The sequence below is a fragment of the Triturus cristatus genome, chromosome 1_1 (assembly GCF_964204655.1).
Source record: "Triturus cristatus chromosome 1_1, aTriCri1.1, whole genome shotgun sequence".
In the NCBI taxonomy this organism is placed as follows: Eukaryota; Metazoa; Chordata; class Amphibia; order Caudata; family Salamandridae; genus Triturus; species Triturus cristatus.
The window spans coordinates 1012724351-1012749781 of NC_140579.1; the positions used below are offsets into that span (position 1 = coordinate 1012724351).

General features: G+C 51.2%; 1 pseudogene; it reads right to left on the minus strand.

Annotated features, from left to right (window-relative positions):
* The window catches only part of LOC146871453 (receptor-interacting serine/threonine-protein kinase 3-like), a 376914-nt pseudogene extending 368088 nt beyond the window's left edge, over window positions 1-8826 (minus strand).
* Between the last annotated feature and the right edge of the window lie 16605 nt (window positions 8827-25431).

Sequence of the window (25431 nt, forward strand, 5' to 3'; positions counted from 1 at the left end):
CCAGACGTTGAAACGTGGCGGGGGCGTTCTTCATGCCGAAGGGCATGACCTTGAAGTGGTAGTGGCCATCGGGGGTAGAGAAGGCAGATCGTTCCTGAGCCCGGGGTGTGAGGCCGATCTGCCAGTAGCCCGCTGTTAGGTCGAAGATACTGAGGTAGCGGGCGGCCCCCAGCCGGTCGATCAGTTCGTCCGCCCGGGGGATAGGATGAGCGTCGGTCCGGGTGACAGCGTTTAAGCCCCGGTAGTCGACGCAGAATCTCAGTTCAGGTGTGGTGCCGGGGGCAGCGGCTTTGGGTACCAATACAACCGGGCTGGCCCAGGGACTGTCCGAGGGCTCGATGACCCCGATCGTGAGCATTCTGGCTACTTCCTCTTGTATGCAAGCCCGTACCCGATCTGGTACGCGATAGGCCCGGTGTCGGATAGGGGGACTGTCCCCAGTGTCCACGTCGTGCAAGCACCAAGGGGTGACCCCGGGGGTGAGGGAGAACAGTGTAGCGAACCGCAGCAGGAGGTCCCGGCAGCCCTGGCGTTGCTCTGGGGTGAGGGCATCGGAGAGCCGGACCCCGTCTACGGAACCGTCGTTCTCCTGAGCCTTCAGTAGATCCGGGAGGGGTTCGGAGTCTTCCTCTGCCCCACTGTCCGTAGCCATCAGGAGGCTAAGTTCTGAGCGCCCAAAGTGTGGTTTGAGTCTGTTGGTGTGGAGGACCCGAAGGGGGTTCCGGGGGGTCCCCATGTCGATGAGGTAAGTGACGGGGCTTTTGCGCTCGACCACTTTGAAGGGCCCCGTCCACTTATCTTGCAAGGCACATGGTTCGGTGGGGGACATCACCCACACTTGTTGACCAGGTTCGAACTCGACGGAGGAGGCATTGCGATCATACCACCTCTTCATGTCTTCCTGGCTGGCCTCGAGGTTCGCCTTGGCCATCTCCCTGAAGCGCCGAGTCTGGTTGCGTAGGGCCAGGAGGTACCTGAAGACGTCTGGAGGGGTCTTTAGGGGGGCCATCTCCCAACCTTCTTTGACTAGGCTGAGGGGCCCCCGCACAGGGTGCCCGTACAGGAGTTCGAAAGGGCTAAAACCGAGGGATTTCTGGGGAACTTCCCGGTAGGCGAAGAGGAGGCACGGGAGTAGTACATCCCACTGGCGACGGAGGGGCTCTTCCAATCCCCCAATCATCCCCTTGAGAGTGCGGTTGAATCGCTCCACTAGTCCATTCCCTTGGGGGTGATAGGGGGTCGTGAATCTGTAGGTGACCCCGCATTGTTGCCAGAGGGACTTCATGTATTTGGAGATGAAGTTCGTCCCTCGGTCGCTGACGACTTCTCGGGGGAAGCCCACCCGGGAGAAGATCCCCATTAGGGCCCGGCCAACCACTGGAGCGGTCACAGTTCGTAGGGGCACCGCCTCGGGGTAGCGGGTGGCGTGGTCCACCAGTACTAGGATGAACCTGTGTCCTTGCGCCGTGCGGGGGTCCAGGGGCCCCACAATGTCTATCCCTACCCTCTCGAACGGGGTAGTGACCACTGGGAAGGGTTGTAGAGGGGCTTTCAGCTTACGGCCACTCTTCCCGCTGGCTTGGCACGTGGGGCAGGACCGGCAGTGGTTCAGGACGTCGTTCCTCATCTTCGGCCAGAAAAAGTGGGTTACTAGGCGACTGTAAGTTTTGTCCTGGCCCAGGTGTCCAGCCAGGGGTACATCGTGGGCCAGGTTGAGCAGAAAGTCTCTGAAGCGGAGAGGTACCACTAGTACTCGACCGGCCCCTAGCTCCGCGATTCTTTGTTCGCTGTATAGCAGGTCGTTATCCCAGTAGACCCAGTGAGTTCCGGTGGAGTCCCCTGCGCTCTGGGCGCTGGCTTGTCGGCGGAGTCCCTCGAGGGAGGGGCAGGTCTTTTGCTCCTGGCGGAACTGTTCCTGGGTGGGCCCCCCTTCTTGACGCCATTGAGCCAGGCCGGGTAAGTCCTGGGGTTGCGTGTCCCCTTCGATCGTTGGTTCCGGGGGGTTGGCCTCGTCGTTGTCTTCTACTGGGGCGACCGGGGGCGGAGGTGCTGGCCATTCCGGTTCTTCGGATCGGGGGACGGCACGGGCGGCCATGGACCGGGTGGTTACGCAGGCCCAGTCCGGGAGGCCCAGCATCCCCAGGTGCTCTCTTCTCTCGACGGTGGCCCACGGGGAACTCTCAAGGTCATTCCCCAGGAGGCAGTCCACGGGGGCATCATCCCGGACCGTCACCTTCAACAGGCCGGAGACCCCTCCCCATTCGAAGGGGACGCAGGCCATTTGACACAGACTTTCGGAGTTGTCGGCTGAGCGGACGGGGCAGAGAATGTTCGGCAGGATCTGCTCGGGCTTCACCAGGTGACAGCGGACGGCCGTCACACTGGCGCCTGTGTCACGTAAGGCCTCGGCCCGATGCCCATTAATGGTCACCCACTGACCGTATTTCCTGGTGTTGGCGGGTAGGGGAACCCGCGGGACCATGTCTTTTCCCCCTAGACACGCTAGAACCATGGCGGCCGGTTCCCACTCTTGCTGGGCCGGCTCATACTCTTCCTGTTCCTCTGATAGTCGTTCTTCCCCCAGGGCGGCGGCAGCCACCTGGCGGGGCTTGGGTGTTTGGTTCTGCGGGCAGCTCGGGTCATTGGCGTAGTGGCCGACTCGCTGGCATCGGTGGCACGTGACGTTGGCTCGGAACCCAGGACGCATCGGGGGGTTGCCCCGGCCGGTCGGGGGCGGGTTGCTGGTCACGGTTGTTGCCGGGGGGCTGTCTCTCCCTCGCCCCTGGCCTCCTCCTCCTCGGGGACGGTGCTGGCCTTGGTTGCTTCGGTTTTGCTCGTGTGGTCCTCTCCGGCCCACTCGGGTGCTTTCCCATCGATCAGCCTCAGCGGCGAGCTGCCGGGGGTCAGTCAGTTTACTGTCGAGGAGGTGCTGCCTGAGCTCGACGAAACAGTTGTTCGACAGGTGTTCCCATACCATAAGGTTAAAGAGTTGTTCGTAGGTTGTTACCTGGCTCCCCTTGATCCAACCCTCAAAGGCTCGGCTGAAATAGTTGACGTACTCCACCCAAGTTGTACCCGGGATCCGGGTGCAATCTCTGAACCTCTGGCGGTACATCTCGGGTGTGAGGCCGTAGCGGGTGAGGAGGGCAGCCTTCATGTGGTCGTAGGACGACATTTGGTGATCTGGGAGCTGCAGCAGGGCATCGCGGCCTTCGTTGACGAACCTCCCCCATAGTCCGGCTCCCCAATCACTCCGGTCGATCCGGTGGGAGGTCATGGCGATCTCGTAGGCTTTGAACCACTGTTGTATGTCGTCTTCTCGAACATACTCTCGGACAACATCCTTGGGGATGTGGACTTTTTTCTCGGTTGCTCCCGGGGTGTGCGGTCGCTCAGGCATCCCCGGTTCTTTATTCTGTTTCCGAAGTTCTATTTCCGCCAGTTTGCGCTCGTGTTCGAGTGTTATTTTTTTTTCCTCAAGCTCTCTCTGTCTTTGCTTTTCTTCTCGCTCTTCTCGGAGCCGCAGATGCTCTAGATTTATTTTCTGCTCGGCTAACTTGAGTTCACCGTCCATCTTGAGTCGTGCCATTTCCAATTCGTATAGTCTGGTTCTTTCTCTTTCCTGGATCTCCTCCTGCGAGAGGCCCGTTCCCCGCTCCTCGGGAGCCGTGGCGTTCCCCTCTGGTGCGACACTGTTTTGGTCGGAGGGTCCGGCGATCCCAGTTTCTGTCCACGACTCAAGTGCGTGCTTCAAATCATCTTTGGTACTCAGGCCGGTGGTAGCAATGCCTAGTTCCATGCAGAATTGTTTAAGTTCGCGGTGGCTATATTCTTCCAACTTATCCATTTGGAACTTTTCAGTGGAACCGCTATCTTTGGCTGACATCGTGGTTTTGTCGTGGGGTGAGCTACTCTCTGTATGATTACGCGTTGATTCGGATCGCGCCGCTGGCCACCAATGTTAGACGGACCGGGAGGGTCGGCCGAGGACAAGAGGAGAGGTCTCCGGGGAGAGCCGTCTCCAGCGATCGTACAGACAAATAACTTCCCCTCCACAGACAGATACCACACTAGGATAAGATTTAGCGTTCTTTATATGCACTTCTTAAGGTACGATGAAATGGTACAAGGAGGTCTGGACTCAGGGGTCCCCTCGATTAAGTCTCTCAAGATAGGAAAAGGGGGTAGCGGGACAGTCTGTTTACCAGTCTGGTAGTTCGGATGATATGGTGATTAGCTCACAATCCTCGAGCTTGGTGGTTTAGCTGGTACGGGCCGCGGCAGCGCCAGCAGGTCCCGGTGGAGATGGTCGATACACGGTCCGCGGCAGCGCCAGGAGGTCCCGGTGGAGATGGTCGAGGTACGGTCCGCGGCAGCGCCAGCAGGTCCCGGTGAAGGTGGTCGTTACAACGGTCCGCGGCAGCGCCAGCAGGTCCCGACGAGGATGGATGTTGCAGAAGGCCGCGGCAGCGCCAGCAGGCAGGACGATAGTTCGCAAGGTAGGGCTACGGCAGCGCCAGTAGTCCGTCAAGGCTGAGTTCTCTCGGTGTCTCTCGACTCCAGGATACAACTGCCTCCCTGCTCCGGAGCTGCCCCAGTTATAGGGCAGGCGCCCTTTGATGTCCGGACCCTCGCACTTGGAGGTCGGAGGGTCCGGGATGAAGGTGTCCAGACACCCAGCAGGGGGTGGAGCCAGCGCCTGGGGGAGCTGGAGGCGATCGGCACCTGGCGGGGGAGTCCTTGGCGCTTCGTTCTCTCATTGACCTGCCAAGTGGTCCGCTCACCTCCTGGGTGGAGGGTGGTGCCGGGATGTCGGGGCCGGCCAGGCCCAGGGTTAGGGTCGGATGAAGGCCACGCGGCCTCGTGGCGCAGGGCCCAAGATGGCGGCTTGACCCGGCCGGGGGAGCCGGTGGTGGCTTGGGTCCGTGATACATGGAGGTCCGAGGGCAGGAATTCCGTCGGGAGACGGGGTGCGGGTGATTCTCGTGGGTCACGCCTGGTGGGCCTGGGCTGGGGCCCTGTTATGCGGGGAGGGAGCCAGCCCTTCGGGTGGCCTGTCCAACAGTCTCGCAGCACAAAGGTTTGTGAGACTTAATGGAGAGGGTGCTCATTGCCAGTCTTTCTCCAGCTTTGTGTTATTTTTCCTTTTCTTCAAGGATTGCTTTGCAGTACCTGGGGCAAGAGGGTTTGGGTCTCGTGCATTTGCTCTAGATGGGTATGAATTCCCTGATCAAGTAGTTCATGCAGAAGTTGAAATTGCCCATGGCCTTGCTGATGTTGAGTTGAGGAAGTAGTCATAGGAGAGGTTTGATAGGGCTAGGTTGGCCATGGTTTCCATTTCTCTGAACAAGACTTTTTTTTTCGATTTGCAGGAGTTTTCTCGTTCAGGGAAGACACTGCAAAGGGAATGTGCAGGTGATCAGACCAATCGACTGGACTGGGGTCACTGGTCGACAGGTGAGGTGTTCTCAAGATGACCAGATCAAGAGTGGCGTTTTTCAGTGTGTGGGTTTCTGACAGTATTGGTGGTAGTCATTGTCTTCTAGAAAAGCAACAAAGTTATCCAATGGTTTGTTTCCTAAGGAACCCCAGTGGAGGTTGAAGTCCCCAGAAAGGTAATGTTGCCAGCGCTGATTAATTGTGCTATGATGAATTCAATACACTCTTTGATGAAGGTGTTGCTGTGACCGGGTCAGGGGGGTGGTAGATCACATTCAACCTGTGGTTTAAGGTAACATGTGAGATGATTTCCAGTGATAAACACTGGAAAGATTGAAAGCGGGTATTGGGGAGTGGCTCAGAGAATTGTGTCTGGCCGCTAGGCTCTCACCTTGTTTTCCTTTCTTGTCACTTCTCAGAATGGAAAGGAGGGGGGAGGAACACTGTTTGTAGTATTGTTCAACTAGGTTTCGGTGAGGACCAGGATGTCGATTTTGTGGTCAAAGATCATGTGGGAGATCTCGAGGAAGAGTTTGACTGCAGAGCAGCAGTGGTGCAGCAGGCAAGTAAGGGGAATAAGTTGAGTTTGTTCTCAGTTTGACTGAGAGGAAGAGTGGTAATATGGACCAAATTAGAGAATAAGATGCGGTTTTGGTGGATAAAGGTATGGATCTCGCGTACAGTTCAAGATAATGGTATGGATAAGAAGGACATTTTGTATTTGGCTAGGGAACCAAGTGTCAGAGGCATTGGTCTTTTCATAGCTTTTCACAAGGTTGTGTATTTCATTCTCCTTGAGTCCGGAGTATGCATGTTTGGGTCTGGGGTAATGATTATCCCTAAGGATCATGTTTGGAAAGGCGCTCTTGAACTGCACTGGTTGTGGTTGGTAGCATTTCTGAGAGCTAAGCAAATTGCTGAAATGAGAGAAGGCCTGGATAAAGATGTCTATTATCTTTGTGAGATAAGATATAGAGGACAGGAAAGCAGAGAATGGGGGCCAGTGGTATACATGGGAGGGCTGAGGCTTATGTGGTAGGCGTTGGAATGGGCTTCTAGTTCCGAGAAGTCGGATGTGAGTGGGGTGGAGTGGACAGAAGTGGAGAGAGAAGGTGAGAGGTTGGGAGGGGTGTGAGAATGATACTGTCAACCAAGACCAGGATCTCATCATTCACGTGGATCATAATTTTCCTGCTTGCATTTTTTGTTTCATTTTCATGTTTTATTGTGAAGCTTCTGTTTGGCTGTGTTGTAAATAAAATATTAGAGGCCTGATTCACAGAGGTAAACTTAGACTTGAGGTCTAAACTTAGGCTCGAGGTCTAAACTTAGGCTCGAGGTCTAAACTTAGGCTCGAGGTCTAAACCTAGGCTCGAGGTCTAAACTTGAGGTCTAAACTTAGGCTTGAAGTCTAAAATTACACCTGAGGTCTAAACTTAGACTTCAAGTCTAAGTTTACATTTGTGAATTAGGCCCTAGATTTAGTAGTCAGATAATAAAAATTAATTGAATCGGAGTGAAAGTATTGTCTTCTGTTCTGTGAGTTGAGGAAGAAGTATCCTAGCTAATGGTGTCTTCTTTGTACACAAATCAGGTTACACAAACAAGATCAACCACGTTACCTTAGCTCTGGCCCCACCTTCACATTTCTGGCAAAGGCAGCCTACGCCGTCCACAGACGTGAGATCACCCCCTTCAGCTACTGATTGTTGTAATTGTCATTCATTAGTCATCAGCCAATGACGATTTGTTCATGAAGCCTGGAGTTTGACCATTACACTAAAGAACAGGGTGTCCCTTTTTGACAAAGCAGCTATCTGGATATACAGAGGGAGAGGTAGGCTTTTTGTTTCTTTTAGGTGGTAAGAATATTTGTCAACTTTGGAAAACGACCCTTCCATCATTTCACTTATCCTTCTTTAATCTTCAATCAGGTACTTTGGTGCACAAATTAGTAAGTGTGTGTGAAGCTTTGTAAATGCAATTTTACAAAGCTTTTCTGCATACTGTGCAGCGAACAGGTTTATATAAGACTATTTAGAGGGGTCTCGTTTAGCCTGCATTTTGTGTCATCTTATCTTTGCCTAATTTGGCATATATAGACAAGAGTACAAGAATTAGATCACACAGAACTGTGATCTACAGTCTAGTTTAGATGATGTACTTTTTTTTCCAGAACTACAACTTTCTGCAGTATGAAACCATTCTTCTATTCTCCACAGCAATTAGTTTGGAAGAACTATATTTTTACCTGCAATGTTTTCAGTTGCTGTATTGTGGCTTCACAGTACTGTAAGTTTCAGATGTAAGAATTACTACTTTAGTGGCAATCACTTTTTCCTGCAGGGAATGAAATCTGTGATGTGCAAATTGCACAGATATTTGAGAAGCAGGTACATTACCCCCCATGTTGTACTGTGCCAGCTTAGGGACCCTAAAAGGTGAGTGGAACTGAAATTAGAAGTGTGGTTTTATGTTGCATAAAATATAATTTCTTTAAAAAGTAGTTATTTTGAAAGTTAAGAAATATGCCTCATACATGTGGCTACTCTATGTGGGGATACGTGAGACATGCCTTAAATGTTCACCATTTTCTTCTTTATTCAGCCACCAGAACCAGTGTTACAAATGTATCTGAGGGCTGTACTATGTATGTATTGTAAATTACACACAACAAAATAAATGATCATTTGACAGTGTTGCATCTGGGTGAATGTGCGTTTGTCTGTATATTTCTTGTGGGAGCTGGTGTCCCTACACGTATGCTCTCTCAATGTGCCTATAGTGGCGCCTGTCTGACCTGCCCTGTAAAATAAACTAGACCTAATTCCTTTGTGTTATGGCAACTAAGAACACTAGCACTGGCCAAGTTTCCAGTCTCTCCCATACCATTCTCTTATTAGAACACCTTTCAGTATTAGTGCACTCTACAAACTGCAAATAAATTAATGAGAGAGGCTGAGCGTTGAGCATGATAGCATTCTAGGACATGCCAGCAGGTTCTCCCAACACATCTGGAGATGGCAAAACCCCCTAGAAATCCCTCGGCCTTCCTCAGACACTATTAGGCTACCTGGAATTTGGTGGCAAACCATGCAAACATTTTATTGCTCCGTAAGTGCACCTGTAAACGCCTAGCAACACCTATGCGTCTCCTTCTCACTGTTCAGCTTCTTGACTGCCACATCCAAGCACCAGTCCATGTGCCGGACTCTGTAGATGTTGCCAAAGCTGCCCCCGCCAATCAGCTGCCAGCCGGACAGTTTTTCTTCTGGTATTGTTTCACAGTCTGGGAGTTCCTTAGCCATTCTGAGTCTGTAGGACCCACTGAAGCAGAGCACAGAGCGTGGCTAGGGTGACAAGATGTAATGCATGATGGATGATGGAGTGGCCTGTGGAGAAAAAGCATAAGATCCAGAACTGAGGTACTGCAAATAGCTATTTGAGGTATTTCAAAATACACTCAAAGGCTCGTTCAGTGCAATGTGGGAGTCTCTTGGCCACGTTTGCTTTGTCATTTTTGCAAAATATACTTAGCTGTCCTGCTAAAATGTTTTTTTTATTTTTTTTATTAAATGTATATGTTAATTGTTATGTTAAACAGAATATATAAAGCGCAGGATACACATGTCTCTTAGCGCTAGAACAGGCGAAGAGACAAAACTGAGTAAAGTCCAGTATATAGATTTTTCCTGAATAACGAGTATGAGGGAGAGACTTTTAGATGGAAAGAGAGGATATTTTGGAGTCTAGCTATGAAAAAACAACAGCAAAAGAATTGTCTACGGAAAGTGATTTCTTGAACAGTGGAACAGGAAGCCTGGCATAAGATGAACAAAGAGTATACTAGGGCCTATAGTTGTCAAAACATAGGACCAGGGAAGAGAGGAGAACCATTTAGAAATTTGTAGATTATGCATAAGGCCTTGAAATTATGTAATTTCTGGAAGAGAAACCCGTATTATTTGTGGAGCAAGGGCTTGGCAGAGAATTAGCACAGACCACAGCTCTTGCTGCTTGTTTTGTATAACTTGTAACCAGTGAATTAAATTATTTGATGGATCTAAAAAAGTGAATTGCAATATTTCAGCTTGGATCAGTCAGAAAATGGATGAAATAGCCATTTGTCTGAAAAAACAGGAAGAATCAGTCTGGGTTTATGAAGATAAACACCGCAAGACACTACTGCCAACATTTGGCTCTCCTCTTTCAAACTGTAGTCATATATCACTCCTACGGATTTACCTGCTGGCTTCGGAATAGGAAAAGGACCTAAAGGAAGAAGACTACACTGAATAATGGTTCCTCAATATTAGTGCCTCTATTTTAACCAAATGTATTTTCAGCCAGTTGCAGTACATCCTGTATTTGATGTCACATAGATATTTATTAATAGTTTCATACTGGGAGCTGTCCTCATTAAGTTGAGTAATAAACTGGGTCTTAAGCACAACCATAGGTTCAAATCAAGCGTGCCAAAGGAAGAACGTAGATATTAATGGGAAGTGGAAATAGAATGGAGCCTTGAAGGACCCCCCAGGGTGAGGTTTAATATTTTTCAAGTTCCGTAGGACTACTGTTGCAGAAGTATTATCTGCAATAGATGCTGACCACTTCAAGTAGGCAGCACAGCCCTTACTAGGACAAATGAAATCAAGAGGAGAAAATATGGCATGCAGTATACTATCTGATACTGTGCGCCATTTTCTGGATGGGAGAGTGGTATTAAACATGGAGAGAGATTTCTGCAAATTAATCAGATTAAAGAGCAATAAAAAGTGATGTCCATATTTGCAGAATTGATATGGGGGTGGTAATTGAGTCAGGGAAAGCCCAGGTACCATCTATAGAGTGACCTGCATGCCAGTGGTAAAATGAACAAGTAGAACAAGGTCATAGTCCAGATTAGAGTCCTGGAGCAAGATGTACTGAACATTTTTGGGGTTGCAAACGGTCCAATCGGTAGAATCAGGCTGTTTGCAAGTACAAAAATGTTTTTTTAAATGTACAAACACCAAACTGTGATTTAGTAACTTCTTACCAAATCACAATCTGGGTTTGTGACCAAATACAGATTTGGAAGGGGCGTGTTTAGGGTGTCACTTCCAAATTCCGAGTTGCAGTGGTATGTATTAATGTTTTTCGACCAAAACGCAGGTGTAAAATATTAATATTTTACTGAAAACCTCAATGGAGGTGGTAACTACTTCCACATTTTGAATGTAAAGAAATATTTTTAAGAGTTGGCAGGGTCCCGATGTACCACTGCCTACTCTTATAAATCACAATTACACTTTTAAATTTTTGTTTAAATGCAACCCGTTTTCTTTTAAGGAAAATGGGTTAGTATTAAGTAAAATCAAATTGCTTTATTTAAAAGTAAAATCACAGACATGGTAATCTGCTAACCTCAGTCAGCATGCCACCATCCCTGTGATGGACGCAATTCCTAGTGGCTCACAATTTGCAATTTTAATCTTTAATATTCATGAGATATGTCGAATTGCAACCCATTACGGATTAGTAATTAACAAAACAACCTATTATTACATAGTACGCTTTGCAAATTACTACACTGGTCGCAAACTGAAACTAGAATGTTGGGATAAAATTTACATACATCTGGTCACAGGTCCATACAGTGTCTATCTACTATAAATCTACAGGTTACCTTGCTTTGATCCCTGGCACTGAGTAAGGTGTCTTTGTCTTCCTCAGGACTAGAACACTAACTGATTGCCATTATTGTCCCAAACCTAATCATTTTTTTTTTTTTGAAAAACCTTTATTATTCGCAGTTGCATCATCTTACAATTTACATTCACCAGCCAAGGTGTCGAATCAGTTAGACAATAAGCACACGTTTCCAGATGGTAGGACACAGCCATTCAGCCGGCAACCCGGAGGTCCGGCGGCGTTGTGCAAGTTGACTTTTTTACAGGAATAAGGTGCGTACATTGTTAACAGGTAGGCCTATGGTGTTTTTCGGTGTTTTGTTGTGGTGTTCCTTATGCGCGTTGTCAGCAAGAGAGGGTGGCGCTTTGTTCCAGCCCACACCGGGGCTAATTCGGTTGCCACCCAGGCCCTTGGCTTAAGTCGTACAGGACACCGCGGTTGCCCCCAAGTGCAAAGGCCTCCAGGCAGCTTGGCGCCAGCGTCGTGGTCGTAGTGTAGGCTGGAGCGCGACAAGGACGGTTCGGTATAGCTCACTGTGGCATATATATGGCAACACATATATCCGGCGAGTCCAGCTTGCAGCCTCGCAGTTCAAGTCTATGTGTGTGCTACGTGGCGCGCATCCGTCCCTCCAGCGCTGTGCCCCTCAAGCCGCTAAGTGTCTGGGCAAACCTGGTATGCAATACAGTGCGCTCCGGGCAAGAGCTTGCTACACTTTCCGGGCGTATCTGTCCCTCGCAGGGAGTGTGCGCCATCGCTGCCTTCTCATCAGTAAGCAGGGCGCGCTAGGTAGGGTAGCGCCTCGGAGACGCCGGACGACGCAGCCTTCGCCTGTTATCTGCGGTTAGGTAGGGATCCGGTCAGGGAACTTTAACCAATAAACAAACTGTTCCCTGTGCATGTGCGGCGATAGGGGGAATCGAGGTTAGGGTCGTAAACTCAGGCGGGATCAAGGGGAAGATCATTCTGCGTTGGAGCGGGAGGGGACATCAACTGTCGAGAGGGGCACAGCGGGACCATGCGATATACGCGGGAAGCAGCAGGCCAGGGGGGGGGGGGGCTGTCAGGAAAGCTGGGATCCCATAGCGCCGGTGCTCGCACCCATTTCCTCTATGTGTAGGGCGCTCCTCTGCGCCAGAGAGGGAGCGGCTGGGTAGAGTGGAGTGGTCATGCCTTCCCGTCCGGGCCCGCAGCCGGCCACCGTACGCGTTGCTTCATACTGCCATAGTTGCACAGCGAGTATTTCCCAGCAGCAGTCTCATGTAGGGTGGAAGTAGGGGGCACCAGGGGTATGCAGAAGGGGGCGGGAGCTAACTCCGTCGCGGTCTTAGGCCTGTCGCTGCCCAGCCAGCAAGGGAGCGGCAAACTCCAGGGACTCAGGTTATCCCTCGGTCTTGGCAGGCCACCTGGAACGCTGTGAGGAGGTTATCCCAAAGCTGGGCGATGGGGAACTTCCGGAGCCCCGCAGTTTCCTCGCGAAGAAGGACCGCACTCTCCGCCAGCGCCCAATTAACGAAGGAGGCTTTCCAATGTCTGATGTGTGGGGGGCCTGCTGCCTTCCAATGCTTAGTGAGTAAGCGTTTGGCCGTTATAAGACCCATGTCCCAAAAGCGTGCCTGCGCTTTGTTATCTTTTGTGCGCTTATACAGCCCTAGTATGCATGCTTCCCATGTGGGCGGTAGTCGCCCGTCGGCGCCGCGCGCGAGCAGTGCCAGTACGTCGTCCCAGTATGCCTGTATATCAGGGCAGTGCCATAGCATGTGTAAGAGGTCCGCTCCCGGTAGCGAGCACCGCTGGCAAGCTGTATCTGTCCGCGAGAAGTATCTGTTGATCTTTTCGGGCGTGAGGTATGCGCGCTGTGATATGTAGTATTGTATGATTTTAAAGCGGGGGTTGCGGGGGATGTTGGTCGGGCCGGCTAGTATCAGTGCCCATTCTTTGTCTGTCCAGTCTCTTCCCCTGTCTGTCGCCCAACGTTCCCTCAGTGTTAATGTGGATGGTTGCGAGTGCGCCTGCAGTGCCTGTGCTAGCCAGTGTACGATGTGCGCACCATTACCCATAACGTGTAGGTATTGTATGAAGGTATGCGTCGGAGGTTCCACCGCCATGTCGCCCCAGGAAGTCATGAGTGTGTGTAGGAGGGAGGCATGCAGGAGGAACTGCCCCGCCGGGAGAGCCGTGTCTTCAGCTAGGTTGACGAATGTGAGTAAGTCGCCATCCGCATACAGATCGCTCAGCGTGTCCACTCCCGCTTGTTCCCAGCCAGCCAAGTGGACCTCTGTGAGCGGCCCCGTCAGGCCAGGCATGCCCAAGAGTGGCAGACTCGGGGCATATGGCGTAGTTGCGCGCGTAAGACGGAGGCACCGCAGGAAACATCTGCGCGCTACCGCCAGGTAGATCTGTGAGGGGCAGGGCGTGCGGGTTATCGGGTGGAACAGCGTATTTATTTGCGTTCGCGTCCAAGCAGCCGCGTGCGAGGTGGTGTCCTCAAGTTGCTTGCCGCTCAGCCATCCCGCCACCCATTGCATCTGTGCCGCGAGGTAGTACAGTTCCATATTAGCGACCGCCAAGCCCCCCGAATCCGTGGGCATGTATAGCTTAGCCAGCGCCACTCTCGGTCTCCCCTTGTTCCAGATGAGGCTACGCAACAACACCTCTAGGTCGCGGAAGAGCTTGGTGGGAACGTACAGAGGCATGTTCGCAAAATAATAGAGTAGGCGAGGTAACACTATCATTTTGGTCAGTGCCACGCGACTAGGCACGTTAAGGGGTAAGGTGTTCCAGAAGCCAACTTGTGCTCGGACTGAGGCGATTGCGCGAAGGAGGTTCCCCTCCAGGACGTCCACTGGGGTTCTGTAGATTATTATCCCCAAGTAGCGGAAGGTGGTGGGATGCCATTGCAACCTGTCCCCTCCCAGCCGGATGTCGCATTCAGGCGTTTCTGGGCTAAAGTTGATAGGCCCCCGACTTGGCCCAATTGACTCTCAGGCCCGATACCTCCTCGAAGGTGTGGAAGATGTCAGTGAGGGAGGTAGGGATGGCAGTCATGTCCCTGACGTACAGCAGCAAGTCATCCGCATACAGTGACACCGCATGCAGACCGTCCGCCAATGGAATTCCCCATTCCAGCCCGTGCGTCCTGAGAGTCGCGGCCAGGGGTTCCATGGCCAGTGAAAACAGCAATGGCGACAGTGGGCAGCCCTGGCGAGTGCCTCTGCGGACCCGGATGGCAGCTGAGAGGAGGCGGCCCGTACGGACTCGGACTGTCGGCCTGTCGTAAAGCAGGTCAATCATAGCACTGTATCCCCCTCCCAGCTGATACTTCTCTGTGACCGCCCTCAGGTACGGCCACTCGACTGAGTCGAAGGCCTTCTCCAGGTCCAGTATCAGGCATCCCGCTCTTGGCCACTGCTGCGTGGCGTATTCCTGTACCCGAAAGAGGCGGCGGATGTTGTAGGAAGTGTGGCGGGTGGGGACAAATCCATTTTGGTCTCGGTGCACCAGAGCGGGCACATGAGGGGCCAGCCTCCTGGCTAATGCAGAGGCCAGGATTTTATAATCCGTGTTCAGCAGCGCCAATGGGCGGTAAGAGCCCACCCGTGTGCCATCCTTGCCAGGTTTAAGAATAGAGACCAACGTAGCTTCATGTAACGTTGGGGGTAAAGCGGCGTCTTCCGCTGCCGCGTGGTACATTCGCAGGAGTTCCGGGACGAGGATGTCCGAGCCTGCCTTGTAGAGCTCAGCCGGCAGCCCGTCCGGGCCCGGGGTTTTGCCATTTGACAGGTTAAAGATGGCTTCTCGGAGTTCGTCTGACTCCAGCGGGGCTCCCAACTCGTCCTGCTGTGCAATAGTCAGTTGCGACATTTGCAGGGGGGAGAGATAGCCGGCTATGTCAGGATGAGGAGTTGATAAGCGGGAGCGATACAATGCGTCATAGTGAGCAGTGAAGGCGTCATGTATGCCAAGTTGCGTGTATACTAGTTCCCCCCCCTCCGTCCGTATGGCCGCCACCGGGTTCGAGCGGGCATCTTGAGAGATCAGCCACGCTAAAAGTTTGCCTGGTCTGTCGCCAAGATGATGTGTTCTCGCCGAGTGCGCGGCATAGTTGACATTGCGGAGTCGCTCCAAGAGGCGCGCATGTTCCGTGTGGGCCTCGTGTCCATCTATAGCCCCCTCCTCCCGTGCAAGTAAGCCCGATTCCAGCCTAGTTAAGTCCCTCTCCAGTTGGTGCCTCACGTGCCCTTGTGCATGCAGGCAGTGGCCCCGGAGCACCACCTTAAAGGCGTCCCACTCCACCTGTGGAGTGGATGCCGTACCGGCATTGTCCTCAAAATATTGCGCGGCGCGCGCAAGCAAGGCATCACGGAAAGCTGCGTCCAGTAACAGCGCAGGTTATAGGCGCCATGTGGGTACGGGAGGGTGCGGGCGGGCCCAGGCCATGGACATGAAGTGTGGGTTGTGATCTGAGTGCGTGCGGCCCATGTATTGTGTGTCTGTCACGTGGGGTAGTATGTCAGTAGATGCCATGAACCGGTCCAGGCGGACGTGCAAGTCGTGAGCGCCAGAGTAGTAGGAATACGTCCGCGTCCCCGGGTTGCGCAGCCGCCATACGTCATGTAGGTCCCATTGTGCGGCCCACTCCAATAGTGCTTTCGTGGCTCCTCTTGTAGAGGCGTTAGCCGGGGGTGGGAAGGAGCGATCCAGTGTTATATCTAGAGTGCAGTTATAGTCTCCCCCTATTATCCACGGGGTTGCATGCCAAGGTGCCATGGCCGCTGAGAGCCGCGCCAGGAAGCCGCCCTGATCGACATTGGGGGAATAGAGGGACACCAGTGTAATAAGCTGGCCGTCTAGCCTGCCCTGCGCAGCTGTATATCTGCCCTCCCGGTCTACTACAGTTTCTGTGGTTTCCCAAGGGGTCCCCGGGCGGACCCATATCAGTGTTCCGCGAGCGTATGAGGAGTATTCCGTAGCATACAGTTGATCCCAAACCTAATCATACAGTTACTGCGCCTCATTTTGCTTAGCTTTGTAGGAAGATGTCCTTAAGATGCAGCAATCTTGAATAGGCCGAACAAAGCTCGCTTTTGTTTTGGGTTGAGACACCTGTTGGAACGTGTTACACGTTGGGTAGTAGAGCATTAAAAGCATCTAGACTCCAATCAATTTGCCTTCAGGAGGCTGGTAGAGGTGAGCCCCCTCTCTGAAGCCACCCACGTTGGGTTCCTTAAAGCGATCACAGGTCGTTCAACTCACTAGTCAGTGTTTCCCTTATACATTGTCTTTATATTTAACAGTGAAGATATTTGTGTAGAGAGCTCCTGGTGATAGTATTTGGTGCCAAAGCCTTATCTTCACCAAGTGTCAGTCAAGAGAAATGTTATTTTCCACTTATGCAAGATGTAAGAAAGCACTTTATAATTAGCAATACAATTTAATGATTGGCCATTTCCAGATTCGCCCTTCCAGTCTCATACTAGAGGTGGTAAATCTTTGAAATTGTTCCTTAAGTGAAGCACACAGAAGATTTGCTAAAATGTCTCAGGTTATGTTTACTGTGATTTAACGACGTACTCTCTATTAGTGTTTAGGTCACGATCTTCCATTTGAAAATGAATCACTTGTTTGGAAACTCAAGCACACTGCATCTTCTAAGAATTTGCAAGAAATGTGTTAAAAGATACAACACCTTACTTTTTCATTGATTCATTAGATTAGTACACTTTCAGATTATTCAGGCATCTCACCTGATTGGCCAAGTGCCCGAGGTATGGTGGTTTCCCAGCCAATTAGATGCTACCTGTACATGGTGAAGGATGGGGATTGGTTTGTTCAACCTGTCTGTTAGGAACAGGCCTCAAGTGGTCAGCCTGATTGTTGTTGGTTACAAATATGAACAGCTCATATGTCCGTGCTCAGAAAATGGGGCTCTTGGTTTTCAAAGCACAAGTGTGAAAACTTAGAAACGTTTATCGCTGCAGGTCACAAGCTCCAAGGAGACGCCTGTAGAGACTGTGGTGGCACTAAATTCATTGGGTTCGTGGTCTTGTAAAAACGAGTCCGTTTTTCAAGTGTAGTGTTCTTTCTAGTGGCATCATTTATGTGGCTTTTTGTTAAGTCATCCATTTTGCTCCGCCATCATTCTTTACATTTTTCTTGTAAAGAACTTTTCATGTTTTATTGTCTTGTACACACCTGTAAACCTTCAAAATGTGCCCTTATTAGCATAATATTGTTATTGATTTCACCAAGTAGTCATTCATTCCGACTCGTGTTTGTTAAATGTATCCTATTGTTTGTTTTGTCTGCTTAAAATGTACTTGCAATGTGGTTATATTCAAGTAGCCATGAATGACTTCCTTTAATGTTCATTGCCAGAAGTTATTCTGTGTTGCCTTCATTCACCTTGCCTCATCTGAGAGTTGAATATAAATCCTTGGTAACTGTGGTATAAATAATTGCAAAACTCCACATACCTAGGGTCAAAGTGTCTAGAACACTCTTAAGTATCATTCCCGGTGCTCACATGATACCCCATACCCAGCAATCACTATGGTGTGCGTTAATCATGAACCATAAGGTTTACAATCCACAAATAAAGAACAAGTGATACCGAAGCACACATAGCATATAAGCAGGACGTTGTGGGTGTTTTATTCGAAAGTTCCAGAAGTGTTCATTCCATAAGAATCCAAAGTTTCACACAGTTCTTGATTGCGAACTTGTATGCAACAAAAGGCAGTCGGAAGACGTTTCGTCACAAAGTAACTTTTGCAAGGCAGCAATAGTTAGACAAATATAAAAATGTGCATCTTCAAAACCTTGTGTACATAAATGATCATAGTTTGTCGGAAGAGGAAGAGAAAAGAAAAAGGAGAGGCCCGAATGTGCATGTGCTCGTACCAGGAGAAAATGTCTAGAAACACCCAATATGGAAAGCAAAAAATAAGAAATCAATTATCCAATGTGAATGAGTAATAAAATATATTTATAATGCCTAAACGCATAAGTCCAAATAGAGCAAGAGTAACATCGAATGAAGCAAAAAAACTAATTGGAACCCTCACACCAAGTGGGACCCCTGCATAGCGGATATGGTGTACTTAGTTGCCTGCAGTGGTCAGTTTATTGGTGGGTGTTGGGGCTTAACATTTTGTGCTTTAAGTCATCCTGCACTCCTTAAACTTTTATGTTTTTCCAAATGGCATATTTCAAAAATGTTCATGCCATATGTGACTACAATTCTGCATAGTGTGTACTGTGAACTAAGTGCCTGCAGTAGTCAAGCTGAGTCAGTCTTTGTCATTGAGGCACTAAGGTGTCGATTCCGATCCTGTAAAACCCGGGTACGAACCGTCGGACGGAGCGTTTTCTCCGTCCGACTCGTACCCGGGAAAAATACCATACAAACATGCAAGTACGATTCGTACGCAAACACCATTGCCGTACGAATCGTAAAAATCACCGACCGACCAAAATATACCCACAATTCAGATCTGGGACGCCGCGGACGTGACGTCCGGACGGAGTCAGGCAGCGTTTCACGAACCAGCAAGTACGATTCGTGCCCACGTCACTCCGCACGGACAATATTTTACGGCAGCCAAAAACTGCCGGGAATTTAGGACGACGCGCAGAAGGAGCACCTGTACGCGACGGACAGCCATGGACCCCAACCTACGTGTCATCCCGGCCCTCATAGCAGTCCACCTGGTGTACAGGAACCGACGCAGAGGCCGCAGAAGGTCAGAACACCACCTAGGGGCAAAGGGGGGGCAGGGGCAGGACACATCACCCCCACCCAAGTCCAAAATCATACATGCCCTGCACATACCTGACCCCCAGGGCCTGGTCACTTCGGGGGTGTGGGCGTCTCCACCAAGGCCTCACAACGGAAGTCAACACGGACGCGAACCGGCAACACAACAATTGTGGTACGCACCGTACCCACGCCTCAAGAGTGTGGGTACGGGTCGTACCATGCCTACCCCGTCACCCCAACAATGGTGGGACGGCCCCTACCCATGCCTATGGGACGTGGGTACGGCCCGTACCGCCATTGTGGGGTGACGTAGGGGTGGGCGTGGTACGACCCGTACCCACACTCCCAAGGCGTGGGTACGGTGCGTGCCCCACGTCACCCCAACAATGGAGGTACGGGCCGTACCCACGCCCCCAGAGCGTGGGTACGGCCCGTACCACGCGTACCCCTACATCACCACTGCAATGGTGGTACGGCCCATACCCATGCCTGTGGGACGTGGTACGAGCCGTACCCACGCCCTTAAGGCATGGGTACGGTACGTACCCCTATGGCACCCCAACAATGGGGGTACGACCCGTACCCACATCCAAAAGGCATGGGTACGGGCCGTCCCGCCATTGTTGGGGTGATGTAGGGGTAGGGCCCATACCCAGGCCGTAGGACGTGGGTACAGGTCGTACCACGCCAGTGGCCAGACACATAGGGGTGTGTGGCCATCAGCCCCAGCAGTGCCCAGACATAGGAGGGGTGGGTGCAGAGTCCCCCCAGCAGTGCCCAGACATAGGAGGGGTGGGTGACAATCACTCCCAGCAGTGCCCAGACATAGGAGGGGTGGGTGCAGAGTCCCCCCAGCAGTGCCCAGACATAGGAGGGGTGGGTGCAGAGTCCTCCCAGCAGTGCCCAGACATAGGAGGGGTGGGTGCAGAGTCCTCCCAGCAGTGCCCAGACATAGGAGGGGTGGGTGCAGAGTCCCCCCAGCAGTTCCCAGACATAGGAGGGGTGGGTGCCAATCACTCCCAGCAGTGCCCAGACATAGGAGGGGTGGGTGCCTATCACTCCCAGCAGTGCCCAGACATAGGAGGGGTGGGTGCAGAGTCCTCCCAGCAGTGCCCAGACATAGGAGGGGTGGGTGCCTATCACTCCCAGCAGTGCCCAGACATAGGAGGGGTGGATGCAGAGTCCCCCCAGCAGTGACCAGCCATAGGAGGGGTGGGTGCAGAGTCCCCCCAGCAGTGCCCAGACATAGGAGGGGTGGGTGCCAATCACTCCCAGCAGTGCCCAGACATAGGAGGGGTGGGTGCCTATCACTCCCAGCAGTGCCCAGACATACGAGGGGTGGGTGCAGAGTCCTCCTAGCAGTGCCCAGACATAGGAGGGGTAGGTGCCTATCACTCCCAGCAGTGCCCAGACATAGGAGGGGTGGGTGGGTGCAGAGTCCTCCCAGCAGTACACAGACATAGGAGGGGTGGGTGCAGAGTCCCCCCAGCAGTGCCCAGACATAGGAGGGGTGGGTGCCAATCACTCCCAGCAGGGCCCAGACATAGGAGGGGTGGGTGCCTATCACTCCCAGCAGTGCCCAGACATAGGAGGGGTGGGTGCCTACCACTCCCAGCAGTGCCCAAACATAGGAGGGGTGGGTGCAGAGTCCCCCCAGCAGTGCCCAGACATAGGAGGGGTGGGTGCAGAGTCCCCCCAGCAGTGCCCAGACATAGGAGGGGTGGGTGCCAATCACTCCCAGCAGTGCCCAGACATAGGAGGGGTGGGTGCCTATCACTCCCAGCAGTGCCCAGACATAGGAGGGGTTGGTGCAGAGTCCTCCCAGCAGTGCCCAGACATAGGAGGGGTGGGTGCCAATCACTCCCAGCAGTGCCCAGACACAGGAGGTGTGGGTGCTGATTCCCCCCAGCAGTGCCCAGACATAGGAGGGGTGGGTGCAGAGTCCCCCCAGCAGAGGACAGAGACATGGTGGTGTGTACACCATCCTACAATTAGCAAAACACCATGGGTGCATGAAGGCATACACAAAGTGCGACAATATTGAGAGTGGCATGGCAACACATCACTGACAGCAGTGTCCCACTTCCATGAGGGTGGATGTCCATCCCCCACTGCATGACACACCACATGTGGGTGTGATGACAAATGACACATGCATACCCACCCCTGGCGCTGCCAGCACAATACACACGAGGAGAGCATGCAACAAGACTGTATACTCATGTGCCACCCTACTAAACTAAGAGACCCAAAGGGAACACACACTGTCACGCACATTCCAGGACTGATAGGAATGTAGAGGTGCTGGGGCAGCCAACGAGTTGGTGCCTCCCATGGAAGGAAAAGGGTGGAGTACCCACAGATACAATGCCCACAATTGTCAGTCAGGTGACCAAAGACCCTGCAGAACACGTAACACATGTGTGCGAGGCTGGGAGTACACACATGCATAGGGCGTAAAAGGGAACTGGTCCACATGAAGTCATGTCAATATACTCCATACACTAGTACAGTGACCACCAAGGATGCCACAAATGATGCAGGTGGAGACATTGCTGAGCATGCATGGCCACAGTTGAAGGGATCCGTCACACACCCAGGATATGTAGACAAGCTCAGCACAACAATTGGGAAACAGCCTGCAGGGAAGATGTCAGGGTCCACAGAGGAAGGAACACACCTGGGGACAATATCGCCATACAGTAAGAGCACACATGACCAAAGATTAATTGCAGAGCCCTTTGTGATGGCACACAGATACCAGGGTCCACCCCATGAGCAGCACACTACAACATTTCCCAGACACCTAACACATTATCACCACCCCAAATCATGGAGCAGCACCCCCAACAGCAAGTCCAGGAAAGCATTAGTGTGCAAAAGAAAATCAAATTGCTTTATTCAGCAGAAATCAAAAATGTCAAAATGATTGTCCACAAACTAGAGGGCCCATAGGCCAGGCCATATGCAAAGTCCTGGTGGGGGACACTTAGGGACGTGTCTCCCCTAGCTTGCCTGCACAGTTCACTGTACCACATCATCCACAGAAGGGGGGGCATCATGTGGGGGGGGAAGGACCTGGCACCGCAGGGACAGGAGGGGCAAGGGTAGGTGTCGTGGGTGCAGGGACGAACGACTCCACCACAGGGGGTGGGGCAGCGCCAAAGGTGGTGGTGAGGATGGCGCTGCATAGATACATACAAGCAAGAGATCCTAAGACAACTATCTAGACCTGAACACTATCTTAGACTTTCCTGCGACCCCACCAGTGAGATACAAAAACTGATCCTGGATGCAGGAGGAGGGCGTCCAACAAGGCTACTTTAGCAAAAAGGAATTTCTGTACCTTAACACAAAGTCACCACGCACACCGGTTATCTACACCCTACCTAAGGTTCACAAAAACGCCACTACCCCCCCTGGACGACCTATCGTCTCCGGCTGCGGCTCCATACTTGAACCCCTCGGGAGTTACATTGACTTTTTCATCAGAGAGTTTGTACCCAAAACCCCTTGCTATATTAAGGACACCATGGCCATGGTCAATCTTGTAGCAGAACTCCCCTTTGACCCCCTCAACAACTTACTATGTACCCTTGATGTGGAATCATTATATACTAATATCCCTCAAGAGGAAGGCATTGACATAATTGGCATAACCCTTAACTCCAGACCCCAACCCCACGCTGTTCCCACTTCTTTTATTCTCAAGCTCCTCAAAATATGTCTGACTAGGAATTTCTTCCTTTTTGATGGTAACTACTATCAACAAGTGAAGGGTACCAGTATGGGTGCCGTTTTTGCTCCAAATTTTGCCATACTGTATATGGATTGGCTAGAGACACACCGCATACTATCTCCCATGAACCCCTTCAGAAATTCTATTCTGGAATGGAAGCGGTACATTGACGACATTTTCCTGATCTGGAAAAACAGTGAGGAGAACCTCACTGATTTCAAAGATTGGCTCAACTCACACTGTAATGGCCTCAAATTCACTGCGAACAGTAGTAGAGATGAAATTGCCTTTCTTGACCTACTTATCATAGCTCACAATGGCGGTCTTTATACTACACTCTATCGCAAACACACAGAAAAGAACACCCTATTATCTTACAAGAGTCATCACCCCAGAGCCCTGCGAGATTCTCTTCCTTACTCACAATTCCTTAGGATACGCCGCAATTGTTACCTTAAGAAGGATTATTGTGCGGAAGCCTCCATCCTTTCCAAAAAATTGACAAACAGAGGCTACCCACGTAAACTGGTGAAAATAGCCCTTAAAAGAGCATGGTATTGCCCTAGGGACACACTACTCAGTCCAAAAGAGAAAAGAAGGGACGACAAGATAGTATGTGTTACCACATTCTCACCTATCTCAAACACAGTTAGGAAATGCATTCTTAAACATTGGCCTACAATTAATGCTGGCACTCTGAAATTTGAACGCCCTCTCTTTGCTTTCAAAAAGAGCAAAACCATAAAAGACCACCTCGTAAGGGCCGCACTCCCTATCAAGACTAAGGACCAATCCCTTAAGAGGCACATGGGGCCTACCACCATTACTGGGCCATTTCAAGTGTGGTAATTGTAGCGTTTGTAACTTGACTAAAAACACAAAAAAATGTGTGCATGGTAACACTGATGTCACTCTCTCACATTTTTCAAACTGTAATACTACCAATGTGATTTATGCTATTACCTGCCCCTGTGACTTGATTTATGTTGGACAAACGACACAAAAGATCAGGATCCGGATTTGCCAACACAGGAGTCGTGTACGCTGAAGAACACCCAATGCGCCACTTGTGGAACACTTCACCAACCTGAGCCACACTGAGGATCACATCAGATGGCAAGTCATTAACGTGATTCAACAACCCTCAAGGAACACTAACATAGCTGCTATTCTGAACAAAGAGGAACTAAAATGGATAATTCGTACTGACAGCCTGCATACCGGGCTTAACCGACTTGAGGACTGGTCCAATCTACTGTAAACTATCACTGTCTGATAATGTTGTCCATACATTATGACTGTCTTGACCTTTTTACCCTTTCTTACTATATCTAATTTTTCCTGACCTTCGCCCTCCCCTTGTCATTAGTGCTGGTTTACTCACTTTATCCAACCTTCTCTCTGTCCCCCCTGTATCCCTCTCCACCTCTTACTGAATGGAGTATGATCGGCCAATTTTAATTGACACACACCGTGCTATTCCTATCTCACTTAACTCTCCCCCTCAATTCCCTTATGCTACTCTCTCCCGACTCTTTTTCACTCTTCTCTGATTATCACATCCCTGCTCCCGGTTCCCTCCCCCTTCCCTCTACATGTTTCCCCCTTCACCCCCATTGTGCCTTCCTACTCGCTTGCACCTCCTGTTTCCAGTTTCCTCTATTTTCCCATTTCAACATGGCCACGTCGCCACCCCCACCCCGTTCCGTGACCTTTCTCCCTTTACTCGGGACACGCCCCCCTTGTCATCCCACACGTAGGAGACCTCATATTGTCCGCCCCTTCCGGTCAGACACTCGCTGCAGACCCGGGAACTTCAACGCAAGCACCGTCCTCACTACGGAGATTCAGCTGATCATTTTTCAGGTATTGTGATCTCTACACCTGCTGCCATCGGCAACAACCACCCCCCCCTTTTTTTCGGCACTGTCCGGCTATTACCGACACTAATTCCCTTTTCCCGCCTCCAGATCGTCTACTAATTGGCTGATTACGGTTGGCCTTCCGCCTTCCGGACCCCCGGTAATACTGGTCGGCGAGATTTATCGCGGACGCTCCGCCTTCTACCTTGACCGGGACGGTCCTGTAAGCATATTGTCACTATTCCCAGGTAATTTTTATCCGCCTTTACCACCGGCCCTTGTGCTGGCTTGCGACAGTCCATTGTGCTTAACCCCCTTATTTTTCCGCCCACATAGATAATTCCGCTGTGCTGAGGACCCTTATCGCTCCCTCCCTTCTACCAGAACTGCACACTGCTTACGCACGCTATCACGTCCGGCTGGTTCTGATTTTCGTATCTGAGCAGAGTGATTCTCGCTCATCTTCTCCCCTTCCTGCTGTCCAATTACAGTAAGTTCTCCTCTTCCCCCCACTGTCTGTCATTTCCCCCCCCCTTTTTTCCCTCCCCAGGCACTACCCCACTCACTTTTCACAGCTCACTCTCCCTACCCATTTCTTCATCCTTTATGTCCTCCTATACTTGTCGTCTTTAATTTGGAATCATTCCTTCCTTCACCCTGTTGCTCCCTTACTTATCTTTTTTCTACACCATACCTCTCCCTTCTTTCCCCCACGCATCCACGATATTAACCTCCTTACCCTGGAATTGCCCAATGCGCCCTGCTGTGCAATCGTCTTCCATACCTTCCTTTCAATTTTAATAATCCTTTCCCTCTTATCTTTTCCTCCTCGCCCCCCTTTTCTTCCCTTACCTACCCAGGCATACTTTCCCAGGCATTCCATCCATCGGTTAGTCCTGAAGAGATCCCACCACTTCCTTGGGGATCGAAACGTCGTCGACTCACATCTCTAA